This window comes from Sciurus carolinensis, chromosome 11 (assembly GCF_902686445.1).
Source record: "Sciurus carolinensis chromosome 11, mSciCar1.2, whole genome shotgun sequence".
Taxonomy (NCBI): domain Eukaryota; kingdom Metazoa; phylum Chordata; class Mammalia; order Rodentia; family Sciuridae; genus Sciurus; species Sciurus carolinensis.
The window spans coordinates 36866133-36883138 of NC_062223.1; positions in this window are offsets into that span (position 1 = coordinate 36866133).

The following is a 17006-nucleotide window of genomic DNA, read 5'->3' on the forward strand; positions in this document are numbered from 1 at the left end:
ATTTGCAGAGTACCTCCAGTAATGTGGAGATGCTACCTGTCATTTTGTGTAAAGTCATCATTGTGGGATGTTCTGGGAGGGAAATAGCCTGAGAATGTTTTGCAGGGCAGTGCTGAGCAGAGTGAAGTGTGGTTCTTTCTGGAATGCAGCAGTTTACATTAGGGAGGACAGCTTTCTCAGAAGAGCCTAAAGAGCTGGTGAGACTTTGAGAGTAGCCATGGCTGAATAAAACATTGACTGCCGCCCTAAGTCAGGAACACAGTGCCCTTCCACTGCCTGGCTCCCTAGAGTACTAGAAGACAAGAAGAATAACCAGTGTGGAGCTTTGGGCTCAGACCAAAGTAATTACATATCTTCCCTGCATGAATGTTGCATCGTTACCTGATCCCTCCCTGATCTCAACCCAGCTCTGACCTGATGTGCCCAGGATATGTGTACCTAGAAATGAGGGGACAAAAATTACATAACAGAGCAAAATGAAAGATCACTTCTTAATCTGCAACTTCTCCTTCCTCCCTTCTGATTTTCTATATTTTGTTCTCTCTTTCAAAAGTAACACTGAGCTCCTCCTAGTTGTTGGGTACTGCCCTAGCTAGAAATTTGATGAGGGGTAAATAGAAAAAGGAAATCTGTTTTGTTTTGTTTTGTTTTTTCCTGGCTACCCAAGCACTTCTCTGGATGTCTGGTTCTTCCCTAAGTATTTGTATTCTTTCATAGGTTGAACCATGGATTCATGGCAATGTAGTGTATTTTAACCTAATAGAGACTTTGGCGAACCTTATTTAACAGATAGGAAGTTGAGCTGTGTATGTGAATACTCCCAATATTACCACTAATACTGATCATATTAATGATGATCATTAGGGTAACTACAATAATGAAAATGGTGCTACCAAAACATATTTACCACAGGGACTAAATTTGAGGTATATAAACTTTGTTCATATTTCTGTTTTGAGAAAGTTTCTTTTCTCTTCTAGGAGAAAATACAACTTTTCTGAAGTATATACATACCATTTTGTAGTCCTCTTACATGAAGTCTTCTACAGACTTCTCAAATGTTCTTTAATAACCAAATTTTCTAGTACCTATTCTTTGTTATTCTTGATGACTTGAACTTCCATAGAGATGATTCATCTAGAAGTATGGAGTCTAAGTTTTTAGATTGCCTAAATTTAAACTTGATTTTCCTCGACACCACATTAGCTATTTATTTCATTGAATACAAACTGGACCTAATTACTAGTTATATCTGCACCATCTCTGGAATTATGATCTCAAACATAATATACGATAATAACTCTAACTTACACTGGCTTCCACACTCTGACAGTATTTAAATTCCCTCTTTACTGCAAATCATTGATTTACTACTTACCTACCATACCATGATGAATCCCACCTGATCATCAAGTTTACACTGTACAGTTTATCATGAAAACCACTCCCTTGCATAGGCACCTACTTCCACACCTCAGCTCCTTTGTCCATCTCTTGATTTTATCCATCTGGCAAAATATCTCTCCATATATTCTTTCCCTGTCACAAAATATAATTGGAGATAAACATAATCATGCTCTCCAGTCTTTGAATTTATGACCACAACCTGCAAATGAGAGTCCTACTCATTTGCATCCTACTAGCTAGTCCTACTCCCTGATTCGCTAGTCCTACTAGCTGATTCACTCTCTTCTTGTCATTGGCGCTGGTCTTGCCTCTTATTCCACTGAGAAAATATAAGTCACAAGAAAACTATCCAATCTGCCCACCACCAAATTATCAAAGATGCTGCCTCTGTGACAAAGCATTGGCCTTCCTTCCTGTTTTAATTAATGAACTCTACATTCATATCTAAGGACAATTCATACACCTAAATTTAAGGTACACATACTTTGTTCATATTACTATTTTGAAAAAATTTCTTCTCTTCTTCTCAAATTCTTACACTGTCACCAATACAAGAATATGGTGCTGACATTAATTGTCCCTTTTCCTGTGTCAATAAGTCATTCTTTTCTTCTGGATTATATCTGTCAGAATGAAAATCTACCATACTGTGTTCCATTCAAAAATAAAAAAAAAAAAAATGACCAGGTATGGTGGTATACACCTGTAATCCCAGTGACTCAGGAGATTGAAGCAAGAAGATCACAAGTTCAAGGCCAGCCTCAGGAACTTAGGGAGGCCCTAAGCAACTTAGCAAATGCCTGTCTCAAAATAAAAATAACAAGGATTGGAGATGTGGCTCAGCAGTTAAATGTCCCTGGGTTCAATCTTCTGGTACAAAAGTTAAAAAAAAAAAAAAAATAGAAAAGAAAAAAACTAGGAAAAATAAAAACCCACCAAAAAATACCAAAACAAAAACAAAAAACAAAATGAAACACCTAGGTCCATATTTTCATGAAGCATCTGCTGAACATTTCTTTGCTCCTTTTTGCATCAAAACTTCTTAAAAGTGTAGCCTACACTATCTTCTCTCCATCTCACCTTTTCTCTTCATCCTCTCCTTCAGGCTTTCTTTTCTACATCTTAACTAAAATTACATTTGTCATGAGAGAACATCATTTTGCCAAACTCAAATGTCAAGTCTTAGTCCTCCTTGATGTCTCACGAGCATCATACACAATGAATATCCTCCGAACATTTTCTTCAGTTGGCTTCTGGAACACAATTCTCCTGAATTTCTACTTTGTGTACATCTCCTTCTCAGTATCTTTAGGTACCTTCACTTCCTTTTCCTGAACAGTATATTGCAGATATTCCAGAATCAAATCTTGGCATTCCTCTCTCCTTTTTCTTTCACTATTCCTTATCTTCCTTATCTGATTTCATGGTATTAAATATAAACTCAGTGCTGAACATACATCTCTAAATTAATGCATTCTTTTAAGCTTCAGGTTTATTTATACATCTTCCCTCTCACCAGTCCTTTTCAATTATAATAGATACCCCAAGTATATCATGTCTCAAACAGAGCACTTGGTTTTTCATTTCAATTCCCCCTACTTTTAGTCTTTCTCATCTTAGGGATGAACACTACCATGTACTCAACCATTCTGACCAAGAACTTTGATGCAATTCCTAATATTTTAAATTCCTTTACTCTATCCCTATTTTAGTCAATCTAAAATCTTGCCAGTCTTTATAGTATACACTGAATCTTACCCCTACTATAACAGATACTTACCTTTATCTGTCACCAATACTGGAATGAAGGCCTATGAAATGCCTTCTCTTCCTTTATGGTTTCCAACATGGATAATTATTCTCAAAGGAGTTAGAGTGAACTTTGTAAATTGTATGATGGTTCCTACTATTATTCTCAAAATCTTGCAGTAAGTCAACATGCCATTCTTAAATATAAGACACTTTAAATTGTCAGACACTTTCTTGTTCTTCAAACACAGCAAATTCATTCTTGCCTAAAAGAATCTGTAATGTTCTTCTTGCCTTTGATTCTTTACCAGACTGATCTTTATATAGATCTTTCCCTAAATGTATTTAGGTCTTTTCATAAAAGTCAACTTCTTGGAAAAGTCTTCTGTTACTATCAAAAATCACATATATCTGCCAGCTGATCTCCATTGTCACATGAAGTTGGATTTTTACTTCATATTATTTATATGATGTAATATTGTTATAGGCTTATATTTAACTTCCTTAATAGAAACAAAACCCATGATGATGAAACTTATTCAAATGTAATTTTTGTTTATTTTTACCACTATCTAGAACAATGCTTGGAACCTGTTATGGCATTAACAAATACTTGTTGAATAAATTAATCAATGAATCCTAACATTTCTTTTATCTATTACACTAATTTGTGGAAACTTCTATTAGTATGCACAGAGCAAACTGGATTATAAGACTATGTACACTTTGTAGGTCCTTTCAATATGTTAAGTTTCAAAAATAATTTTTCAATGTATTAAGATTTTAAATTGTGGGTGAGAACCCAACAGGGGAGGTCATAAAATCAACTTGGTGACTCTTACTAGTATTTTTGATAAATGAAATAGAATTTAAAAAATGTGATGTATTATAGTGATTCAGAAAATGTTGCATTTGTTTTGTGTAACATTTATTTAGTAATATACACCTTGTGTGTATATTAGATACTGAAGAAAAATGAAGGCAAAGTAAGTACTTTTATTTTGGGAATGCAGTCAAAAAAGTTTAAGTTATGTTTAATCAGATTCCATAGCAACATGAAATATAATTTTCCCTTTTCCAAGATTACAGTGCACTCAAGTCAGCAGGGAGACTCAGCCTCTGTGAATGCAATGTGGTGGTCAACAGCAGTGATTCCAATGTCAAATTACTTTGTCACTTGCTACTGTGTTTACCCCCCCATTCAAAGACAAAAGGTTTCACACTTCACCTGAACTTGTCCTGAGATTCATGTGAGTCACCTTTTCTACTTTCACATCTCACCTTCTAAATCCATCCTTGAAATACAGATGATAATCAGAAACTACTTTGAAAATCTTTTCTCCAATAAAGTAGAAAATCATGAAGTCATCAACAAATTTCTAGAGACATATGATCCACCTAAATTGAATAGGGAGGATATAGAACATTTAAATAGATTTCAAGCAATGAAGTTAAAGATGCCATCAAAAGCCTACCAACAAAGAAAAGCCCAGACCAGATGAATTCTCAGCTGAATTCCATCAAACCTTCAGAGAAGAATTTACACCAATACTTCTCAAATTATTCCATGAAATAGAAAAGGAGGGAACCTTTCCAAACTCATTCTATGAAGTTAGTATCACCCTAATACCAAAACCAGACAAAGACACATCAAGGAAAGTAAACTTCAGACCAATATCTCTGATGAATATAGATGCAAAAATTCTTAATAAAATCCTGGCAAATTACATATAAAAACATATTGAAAAGATAAGTCATCATGATCAAGTGGGATTTATTCCAGGGATGCAAGGTTGGTTCACATACAGAAATCAATAAATGTAATTCATTACATTGATAGACTTAAAGACAAGAATGACACTATTATATCAATAGATGTCAAAAAATCATTTGACAAAATTAAGCATCCATTCATGTTCAAAACACTAGAAAAAATAGGGTTAGTAGGAACATACCACAACATTGTAAAAGCTATCTGTGCTAAACCCACAGCAAATATCATTCTAAATAGAGAAAAGTTGAAAGCATTCCCTCTAAAAACTGGAACAATACAGGGATATCGTCTTTTTTTTTTATTTCTATTCAACACAGTTCATGAAACCCTAACTGTAGCAATTAGACAAAAGAAAGAAATTAAAGGGATACAAATAGGAAAAAAAGAGTTCAAACTATCTCTATTTGCTGATGACATTATCCTATATTAGAAGATACAAAAATCTCCACCAGAAACCTTCTGGAACTCATAAACAAATTCAGCAAACTAGCAGGATATAAAATTAACACCCATAAATAAGTTGTGTTCCTATACTCCAATGACAAATCAGGTGAAAGAGAAATCAGGAAAACTATACCATTCACAACCTCAAAAAAAAAAAAAAAATGGGAATCAATCTAACAAAAGTGGTGAAAGTTCTCTACAAAGAAAACTACAGCACTTTAAAGAAAGAAATAGAAGAAAACCTTAGAAAATAGAAAGATTGTCCATGGGAACTGCAAGTTGGTGCAAACACTTTGGAAAGCAGTATGGAGATTTCTAAGAAAACTTGGAATGGAACCACCATTAAACCCAGCTATCCCACTCCTTGTTTTATACCCAAGGACTTAAAATCAGTGTACTATAGTGACACAGTCACATCAATGTTTATAAAGCCGTTCAATTCACAATAACCAAGCTACAGAAACTACATAGGTGCCCTTGAACAGATGAATGAATAAAGAAAATGTGGTATATATACAAAATGGAGTTTTACTCAGCCTTGAAGAAGATTGAAATTATGGTATTTGCCAGTAAATGGGTGGAACTTGAGAAAATCATGCTAAGTGAAATAAGCCAGTCCCAAGTGACCAAAGCTGAATGTTCTTTCTGATATATGGATGCTAACCCATAACAAAGGAGGGTAGGGAGAGGAAGTATAGAGGTTCATTTGATTAGACAAAGGGAAATGAAGGAAAGTGAGGAAGGTTGGAAATAGGAAAGACAGTGGAATGAACAGAACATAATTTACCTAGGCTTACATGTGAATCCATGACCAGTGTAACACCACATTATGTACAACCATGAGAATGGGATCCTGACTGGAATGGGTTACACTTTCCTTCATTTCTCAGGAATTTGCCAAAGATGACTCTCTTTTCACAATGTCCAATCTCAACCCTGTCAAGAGTCTCTTTTTATATCAGGTTTAATTAAAAGACAAAAAAAGGGTTTCTGATCCCAATTCTCTAAGAAATCTCTAAGTGACCATATTTTCAACAATGCCACAACTTTTACTATTCTCTGATGCTTTAGTTATCTTTTGTTTTGCTGTGACCATAAAACCTGATGTAATGTATAAAGCTGCTCTCCCACCCATCAGGTGCAGCCATTTTCCCTGCCTCCCAACCACTTGTCAGTCTGTGAACATCCTGGCTAGCTATTGGTTCATCAGTCAGCATGCAAGTATCCTTCTCCGATATTGGTCCCCTGTTAGCCCAGCGGAATTCAACTGTTTTACTGTAGCTTCCCCACCATCTTTTCCCATTCTTCTTCTGTCTGTCCTACTCACTTTCTCTATCCTCCTGGCTTTCCACTCTCTCTAGCACACGCCCTTTCTTTTCCTTTCTCTTTTCCTTTCATTTTCTCTCTTACCCTGCAGGGAGACACTCTGTTTGCTTAATAAACTCCCTTATGTGGTTTCCCGTGTCCAGCGTGGTTCTGTGGAAATTTCCTTACACCTGACAAGAGCAACTTTTGTTATCAGCCTCAGTCCATAGATGGCAACTTCATTGCTCTCAGCCCACAGTGAGCAGAACACATGGGGGAAGGGTATGGAGGGGGAAAGTTGCTCCCTTCATTGCAGCAAGGAAACAAGGTGGAAAGAGGTCAGAGATGCAAGATGCCTCCTTCCAGGACACATTCCCAGTAACCAAACCATGCCCTACCCGCTTGCAGTTACCACCCAGTCAGTCCAATCAAACTAGGATGAACAGATTAGAATATAGCTTTGAAATCTAATCATTTCTACTTCCAAATTCCCCTGCATTAACACAGCAGGTTGGGGCACACCTCATATCCAAACCATAATACCTGAGAAGCAAAAAATCACTATCATTGTTAAATAATTATTATGTACTAAGAGTTTCATAGTGAGTATTTAAATTAACCTTTTTTTATTTTACCTAGAGTTTTCTTTTGCAGTATTTTACATTTCAGTTGGCCAGATTTTAAAATCAGAAGATTTTACATGAAATTGAGCTTTGTGACTTCTCTGGAACAATTTGAAAATATAATAAGACAACAAACAGGAGCCCTTGCATTAGTTTGCTTGGAATCCCCTAACAAAATACCAGCAATGGACTGACTTGAACAATGGAAATTTTATTTTTCCCAAGAAGTCCAAGAACAAGGTGTCAACAGACAGAGTTTCTTAGGGATAGCTATATTCTCACTATGGTTTCACATGGTTTCTCTCAGTGAGTATATCCTAATCTCCCTCTCCATAGGGACACTAGGTAAACAAATTAGAACTTTTTATAGAACTTACCACTTCTGAGGCCCTATCTTTGAATAAAGTCACATTCTGAAGTTTTAGAGATTAAACCTTCAACATAAGAATTTTGGAAAGGACATAATTTCAATACATAACAGTTCCTGTGGTATTGATTCATGGGGTCTGAGTCATAAAGATTTGCTTTTAATGTCACCACTATTTCCACTACTCCTTATTGTCTCACTGAATCTAGGACTGAGTACCATTTATCATTAAAATGGCCTCTTTTCTAATGGTTTTAGATACATTTCCCTAAGATACATGTGAAGAAGTATTTGAATTTTCCAGTTCAACCACCTTTTGAATTCTATCTTTATGCCTGCTGTGGTTAGAATGTATTCTTCCTTCTGAAATTCATGTTGGAGCTTAAACTCAAGGTGATGATATTAAGAGGTGGGGCATTTAAGAGTTGACAGGGGGCTGAGACTGTAGCTCTGTGGCAGAGCATTTGCCTAGCACATGTGAGGCACTGGATTTGATCCTTAGTACTGTATTAAAAATAAATAAATAAAGTGAAGGCATTGTGTCCATATACAGCTATAAAAATTTAAAAATAGAGTTGATTAGTCCATGAAGTGTCTACCATTATGAATGGAATTAATACCCTTATAAAAGAGCAGATTCCTGCCCATTCCTTCCATGCCCTCTACCTTGTGAGGATAGTATGAGAAGACAACATCTTGGACACAGTCCTCACTGGTCACTGAATTTGCCAGGACCTTGAATTTGGACTTCTGAGCCTCTAGAATTGTGGGAATTTTCTGGCCTTTATAAATAATCATATAAGGTATTTAGTAACAGCAGCAAAAATAGATGAACACAATCCCTCACTAGGTAGCTTTGAGAATGTTGCTAGTCACATCTGAACCTTAATTTGCTCACCTCCAAAAAATAGGACAGTATCTATCTCATAGGTATTAGATACTTATCTAATAGCAGTGGCAAGACAATAAAATAATTCAGAACAAAATTTTAATTTATAGTCTTATTGTTTTGTAACTATTACTGTAAAAACCTTATCAGCATGACTTAGAATAATTATTTTCAAAGTAAGATACCCTTAGCAGCAACATTAGCATCACTTGGATTTTTGAAAAAATGCAGATTCTGCTGAATCAGAAACTTGGGGCACAGGGCCTAAGAATCTGGGTTCCACGTGAATTTAAAGCATGTTAAATCCTAAGAATGACTGATTAAGATTCTTGAAAATGGCACTATATAAATACAAAACAGTAACTATTAGTTTGGTTTATTTGTGGACAAAAATAAAAGAATGTAAATTCCTGCAAGGATGTCTCTTTGTCTTCACTGTTTCTAAAACTATCTCATAATCAAAAAACAATTAACAAAAATATCAAAACATTTTATATCCATGCCTGCAAAATAGTTTCATTTTAACCACCTATATCATAAATATTTTCAAAAAATAATCATGTTGATTTAGCTGATATTAGTAAACATGAACCGAAATTAGTGATAAAGGTAGCATGAATGAACTTTGTAATGGAAATTCATTTGCCTATAACATTGGAAAGGAAAGAATATTTGTTCACTCTATTTGATCTTCCTTTTCAAGTGATTCATTAATTCTCCAAATATCTGCCATGCCTTGAAAAGAGACAGAGAAATTTTACATATAAATGACTTACAAAATTGACAGGAAGTGACTCTTTTCATTTACTTTGTAAAAAGAACAATTTCAAAATCCCAACTATTTACGAAGTTGGGGCAGAGGGGAGAAATTTTTAACAAGGGATAATGAAATGTTCTTAGTGATTTGGAAATTTCAGTGGTTGGGGGCAAATCCTTATTCTGAAGTGTCCACATTAGTGACAAATTCAAGGAAGACTTCTCTGAGCTCAATTTCTTTCTGTAAGGAAAGAATGAATCTGACAAGAGGAAAAGGACATGGGCCAAAGATCCTTTCACTTCATGCAAATCCCAGCTATGCAGCCTTACTCTGCAGCTCAGTGCCAAGAACAAGGACTTGAAGTAACTGCTCTCCAGCTCCAAGGGAATTTTCAAGATTGGAAGTTATTAAGGATTCACTGGTTACAACTTCAGAGGATGTCTTCTGGCAGCTCCTTTATAACTTTTTTAAGAGCTTTAAAATTAGAAGAAGACAAAAAGAGGCACATGGATGTCAGTTTGGAGTCAATTCATAGGTGAAATTACCTTGAAAAATTATTATTCCTAAATTTAATGGATGTTTACCTCCACAAAGGCTGTGAGATGATTTTTATGAATCACTGTGTTTGTTATTAAAAATACTCTTTGATGGGCTTTCATTGAAACCAAAAGTGAGGAAGGGTAAGCCCAAGGTCACCCAATTAATGCACATCATCCCAGGTTCTTCGGATTGCAGATCCTGCAATACCATAATTCCACCATTGCTGCCTCATCACTTTCTTAGAGCTTTGTACTTCTAAGGTAGCTTGTCTATTACCATACCTGAACTAGAGATAGAAATCATATAGGTATGTACTCAGGTGGGTAGGTAAATAGATTGATTTAATAAATTTCATTTTACCAGATAAATTGTCTCAGAATATGTTAATTTCCTGAAATTGTTCAGCTAGTAGATGGTAATGCTAACATTTGAAACTTGATTTCTCTGCCTGTAAATATAGACCCCACATCTACCCCAATTTCATTAAATAAATATTTTTAAAACTACCTAAGATTTTAAAAAATAATTCTTATTGCCTTTCACATACATATGTCCATTCTTTCAAACTGGTAATTCTCTGCATTTCCTTTCCTCTTGATTTTTGGGTTCTCTTAAACTTCTCTTCCTCACTCTCATATACAGATTTATACCTCAAAATACCTCAGTATCCATTCAAGAGAAAATTCCTCTTTGGAATATGTAATATACTATTATTTATTATTGTTACCATTTTGTGCAAAGGTTATTCCTACTGTCTAACTTAAACTTTGTATCCTTTTACCAACATCTCCCCATTCTTCACTCTCTGATCCTGAGCCCTTAGTAAACACTATTTTAGCCTCTGCTTTTGATTTTAACTTGTTTAGATTCCACATAATTTGGATTATATGGCATTTGTCTTCCTGCCTGGCTTATTTTAGTTAGTGTACTGTTCTCCATGTAGTCACAGATAATAGAATTTCCTTTTTAAAAGACTGAATAATATTACATTGTGCATATATATCACATTTTGTTTATTTCTATGATGATGGATACCTAGGTTGTTTCCATATCTATACTACTGTGAAGAATGCTGCAATGTTATTTAGCTTGACTTAATCCCCCTACAATGTAAACATATGTAAAATACTCACATTTTACCCCATAAATCTATATAATCATAACTTTTAAATGAAAAACAAAATAAGATTTTAAAAATTTTTAGAAAACCCCGCCCCCACCCCACTATAGGCAACCCATCTTCTGTTTTCATATGTTAATAAAGGAGGCTCTTTCTGGACTTGAGTTATAAGAGAGCAATTATCCTAAATAAAATACTATGGATACTACATGATGCAGAATGAGACATTTCTCATGTGATCTATACCAGAATTGCATTCCCCAGGTTATGACGTAAGTGGTGTTAGAGAGGAATATAGTCAGTGGGGAGCCATGAGTAGTCATTGATTAAATCACTACTAAAGTGAACTAAACCCCACTACAGGGGTTCCAGAAAGCAGTTAAATATTCAAATATGTAAATGGAATGTTGTGATGATTAATTATATGCATCAACTTAGTGGAACTAAGGGATGCCCAGATAACTGATAAAACATCATTTCTGGGGTGGCAAGATGGTAGAATAGAGGCCCCCCCAGCACTAATCTGCTCCTCCCCTGGACAGAACCAAAGCAGCAGTTGTGCGTGTGAAGGTGAATAACCATGAGTGAGCTCTGAAAACTGACAGCAGAGAAAATTCAAAATAGGCAAGACGTGGAATCAACCTAGGTACCTGTCAGCAGATGAATGGATAAAAAGAGGTGGTATATGTACACAGTAGAATAGTATCAACCATGCAGAAGAATGAAATCCTGTCATTTTCAGGAAAATTGATAGTACTGGAGAGCATTGTGTTCAGTGAAATGTGCTATACATAGAAAGACAAGTATTGTATATTTTCTCTCATACATGTAAACTAAAAAGATTTTAAATAATCTGAAAGTAGAAGAGAGTGTATTAGTAAATGGGAAAAGGAGTTGAAGTAGAAAGGGTAGAAGGAAGATTGAACCTATCAATGCATGACATGTGCATGTGTAAAAATCTCACAGTTGAACCCATTAATCTGTACAATTAATATGTGTTAATAATATTAATAGTAACCAACAGAAGGAAGCATTAAATTGGGACAAGACATTGTAGGTATCTAGTGGTTTCGACTCATCACACATGAATAGATAGATGTCTGGCTTATTGACTAGATTCTCCCTGAGAAGATGGGACCTTAAACTATCATCTTAGATGCTGCCACTGCAGAGTTATCAGATATTACTCTTCAGGACATGAACAACTGGAATGCCAGATAGGGAAATATACTTGTAGATATTCTGCAGATATAAGATCAACTTGCTAGGAATATTATGGAAAATGTAACTGCCTTAAGAAATGGGCCACTACTGCCACATCTGCCACTTGTGTTCAAGTTCTGACATTATTTAATCTTGGACAAGTAAGTTGCCTCTTCTCTAACTTAATCTGGGTATCTAAACAGTTTTCTTTAAAGTACTTACTGCTGTCCCATATTCCCATATTCTTACTGCTGTTTAACTTTGTCCAGGCGCTGTGATAATTATTATATATACATCGTCTCTCGCTTTTCACAGATACCTTTAAGTAGATAAGATTGTAATCATAGAAGTTGAAACAGGGCTTAGGAAGATCAACTTTTCGGTCAGAGTCATACAAATATAAAGACACAGTTCAGAATTTGAACAAATTTTATTAAATGAAAAGGGTTCTTTTAATCAAGAAGTACCACCAGTCTTTCTGAGAAACTAAGCGAAATGTTATGTATTTATCCTTCCAAATCAGAGGACTTCCATTCATTCCTTAAACTTTCTCTTCTGTAAAATGGAAACATACATCACATCTGAGGTAGGATTATTAATAGAATGAGACAATCCATGCATCTTAAGTGCTTTGGCACATTTCCTGTGTTCCATAAATACTGTTGTTTTATTACTAATCTAAATAAGCTTCTACACAGCCCTCAAAATAAATGATATGTGGAAGAAAAAGAAGCTTCCAAGAGTGACCCAGAAGATTTTAATATCTTCAATAGATCACAAAAGAAGAAATTGAGAGAAAACTAATAGCGGCATTCTGGACACCAAGGTAATTGAACACACGATGTCAGAGATTTTATACCTCTATTCCTCAGACTCTTGCAGAGATTTTATTTCATAGTGAAAACTTTAAAAGTTACTTGAATTATATGAAATTCCAGGCTTTACTTGCAAAAAATGGCTAGTTATTTTACAAAAGCCTTAAACATATGCATTTTGAATTAAAAATGTAACCAGAAAATTTAAGAGCATTTGGTCTCATGCTAAAAAAACAACTGACAAACTCACACTTCTAGGGAAAAGCAGTGCTTAAGTAGAGAACAATCAGTGTAGGATTGTTTTTCTTTCTATTACAATATGCCATTTGCTTTCATTAATATTCAAGTATGGATAAGAGTATTTTTCATAGACTCCTTGAAATCTCAAGTATCAAAACTTGAGAAGGGATCAAACACAAATTCCCTGGTTTTGAAGTATTAGTTTTTTAATGTTCTGTATAAATATTTTCTGTGGACTCGATATAAAACATGATTTAAATGCCGTTAAAAATATATGATTTTACAGTTGATGCCAAATTATGCTTGTCTTCAGATAACTACCGTGTTTGTACAAGAATTTTCTCCAAAGTGTCTAAGCCATCTTCCACTGTCATTAAAGGAGAGGAAATGGCAGTTAAAACATAAGTTTTTCCCTGTTATCACTCAAACCTCAGAGCAATCCTGGGGCTTTTAAGAGGTTGAGAAAAGTTCAGTAGCAATATTATTTCACCAAGAAAAGATTATTGCAACTTTAAGCTCTGGGTCCAGCCTTCCTTACTTTAGATATAAAATTATATTTATTATATTATTGAAAATCATTTGTTTTATTATTCTAGCCAAAATGATACATATTATTAAAATGAAATCTATTTACATATAGTTTAAAAAATAAACATTATTATAGGAATGTAAGCCCATGGACACTGTAAACTGTTCAAAGCTTATTTTTAAAGATCTTGAACTGCTTGAGCAGGTATGCATTCCTATATTAAAATTTTGTAAATAGGGTTATATTGTAATTGTGTATAAAATATATATTATAATTAAATATACCCATCCATTACTTGTATAATTTATTGACTTTGTTTGAAAATTATTCTTTCTAGATGTGAAAATATTAGCATTTATTATTGAATTTTTCTATTATTTATCAATTTAGTTAACTATTTTATGCATTATAATTTTGTTTGAATACTTTTATTTTTTCCCAATTGCTACCTTTTATATATTCATGAGTTATTAAAAGATTATTTAAAATATCACTCTCAAAGCTAATTTGTACCATATCTTAATCTTATCAGAGACTGTATGGTTAGAAAGGAAGGAAGGAAAAAAGACAGGCCGACAGGAAGTAAGTCGGGGAGAAAGGGAGGGAAAGAAGAAGGAAGAAACTGTTATTTTGGGTGGTAAATGTCAAAAAAGAGCACCTTTCAATAAGACAAAACATTATCGCTGTTAAATTCATCACAAATTATTTACTGATTTTTTTTCTTCTAATTATGTAATTTGGTTGTAGTTTGCAAGTGGAAGCAATTTCTCAGATGAGCCTTATCTAACCTAGGGAAACAAAGGCCCAATCTACCATATGTAACTTATTTATGTGTATTAAAGTCATTACTAAAAGACATTTGATGGTTTTTAGAAGACAAAGAAGAGGATGCATAACCCACTTAAGTAAGTGATGGAATTTAAGGAATAGCTCCTACAGAAACTGTCTATGCAAAATGTGAGAAACAGAAACTGTGAAAGATCCTAAACTACATAGTCTTTTTGAGGAGGTGCTTGCACAATTTTAAGGGACTTCTATGTCCCTTTTCCCTGATGGACCCTTAAGTTTTGGAATTTTTACAATCTAGAATTTTCAGCCTGATGCTGTCCATAAGATTAAGAGCTTCTGTGGTTTTAGAAGGACCTCAGGTCTCAGTATGCATTTGTGGCCTTCCCGTGGGGCAGAGAACGAGGGAATTGATGATTGCTCTCTCACTCCTCTTCTGGATTTTGAGATTCTACACCAAGTAAAAGGTGTGAACTTAGAAGAACCGCCTGATTAGAAAGAAACTGAAAACAATAATAATAAGCTTCCTTCTACTCCTTGAATAAATTAGTTCCTTTGGCAGATCATCTGTCCTCCCCAGAAATGGGAAGTGAAAACTTCTTATTGTCTTTCCAAACATTTTCACAATAATGACCTGACTTATCCTGGTTCCTAATCATTCAGTTTCAATCACATTCTTAATTTTATCTAAGAAAGCAAGACACTCCAATATAAAATTTATTCTATTAAGGAATCAGAAGAATTTTGTTCTTCTTTAAAGAGGTGATCGCATGTTCAGTATTCTAGGCAGACAAGGATGTTTGAGGATATGAAAATACTTCGGAAAAAAAATCAAAACCTTTTCATCTGACTCTAGAAGAAGAATGTTTCCAATTTCAATTCATGTCATTGTCCATGGGGATATGGAAAGGATAGAAAGGAAATGGAAACATTTTGAATCATCTATCTTTTCAACCTAAGAACTGAAGCAGTTTCCCTTTTTTTAGGTTTTCTGTTTCCCATGTGAATCAGGACAGGAGAATGTTTTTGTTTATCTTGAAATCTGTTCCTAATTCCTATTCCGCCAAGACCATAGGAATGTTTTCAAACAGGGAACCTTTTGCATATGTTGTTTTCAGATAAACAACAATAATCAAACCTGGTTTAAAGTAAATTAACATTGATTAGAGCAATCGCAGATGTGCAATTAGCAGTTGGTCTGTACCTTTGCCCGAAAATGCAAAGAATTTTAAATCACTAAGGAATTAATGCTTTTTTTGAGTGTGTTCATTTGTTTTAAGAACTGGTTCACTGATACAAATACAAAGTTACATTCTGGCCTCTAAATGAGAATATTTTGATCTCCATCACTTTTTAAATCACTTTTTAAAATCTGTGACTAGTAAAACAGTTCATAATCTTAACCAATTAGGGAGGGAATTTTGCATTAAGAAACGTCTGGAGAGTCCATCCGAGCATCTATAGATTTTTCTTCAAGGTAAAAGTGAGCCTTAGGTCAAGATTTGTGGGCAAGCATTTATTCATATTGTTTCATTTAATTTTTATTAGTTTTGTGAGGTTTGTAATTTGTAAATGAGGAAATTGGGGGTCAGAAATACTATACAAACTGTCTGAGACTACTAGTGAATGGCAGAGTCAGGTTCTGAAACCAAATGTATTTACCTTGAAAGCCCGTAATTGGCTCTTAATTGGCTCATTGCATTTAGGAGCACTGACCAAAGAGTTAATGATCTGGTTGGGATCTGGCTCCTAACCCTCAGTTTTCTCTTTCTGCTTTACTACTCCTAAACTCACTGAATGGGTTTGGGTTCATCTGTGTCCTGACGTGAGAGAAAGTGGCTTCTATTTTCCTGATAAACCCTTACTTTAGGTCTTATGTTATCTGTTCTCAACAAGCCACCAAAGAAACTTTTTGAATGGGACCCTATACCTCCTTTGTGTGCTCCTAAGAGCTTTAAATGACAAGTAGAATAGCATCCCAACATCTTCTCTGGACCTGAAAGGTAGGATGTGATACAAACAGCTCCAGCCCCTTTTCCTACTTTTGCTTCTTTAGCAGAATTTCTCCAGCCAGTCTTCCTTCCTTCTCTCTTGTCAGTCTCATTCAGACCCCACCACCTTTGCACTTGACATTCCCTTCTCTTGGAATTGTCTTTCCCCAGATATGTGTGAACTTATTCCATTCTATCAAGCAGTTTTCAGTTATATGTCACCTCACTAGAAAAGTCTTCCCATTATGCCTTAAAGTGCCCCTCCATTATCATATTCCAAATCATAATTCTCCTCACTGTTTTCATTTCCTCTACCATGTACAATCATCATTTTAGTTTATGTATATATTGTTTTCTTTCCCCCATACTATAATATAGACAGGCAAATTGTCATCTTCATCAGTCTGTTCTCAGTTCTTGACCAGTGATATGACCAAAGTAGGCAATCAATAAGTATTTGTTCAATT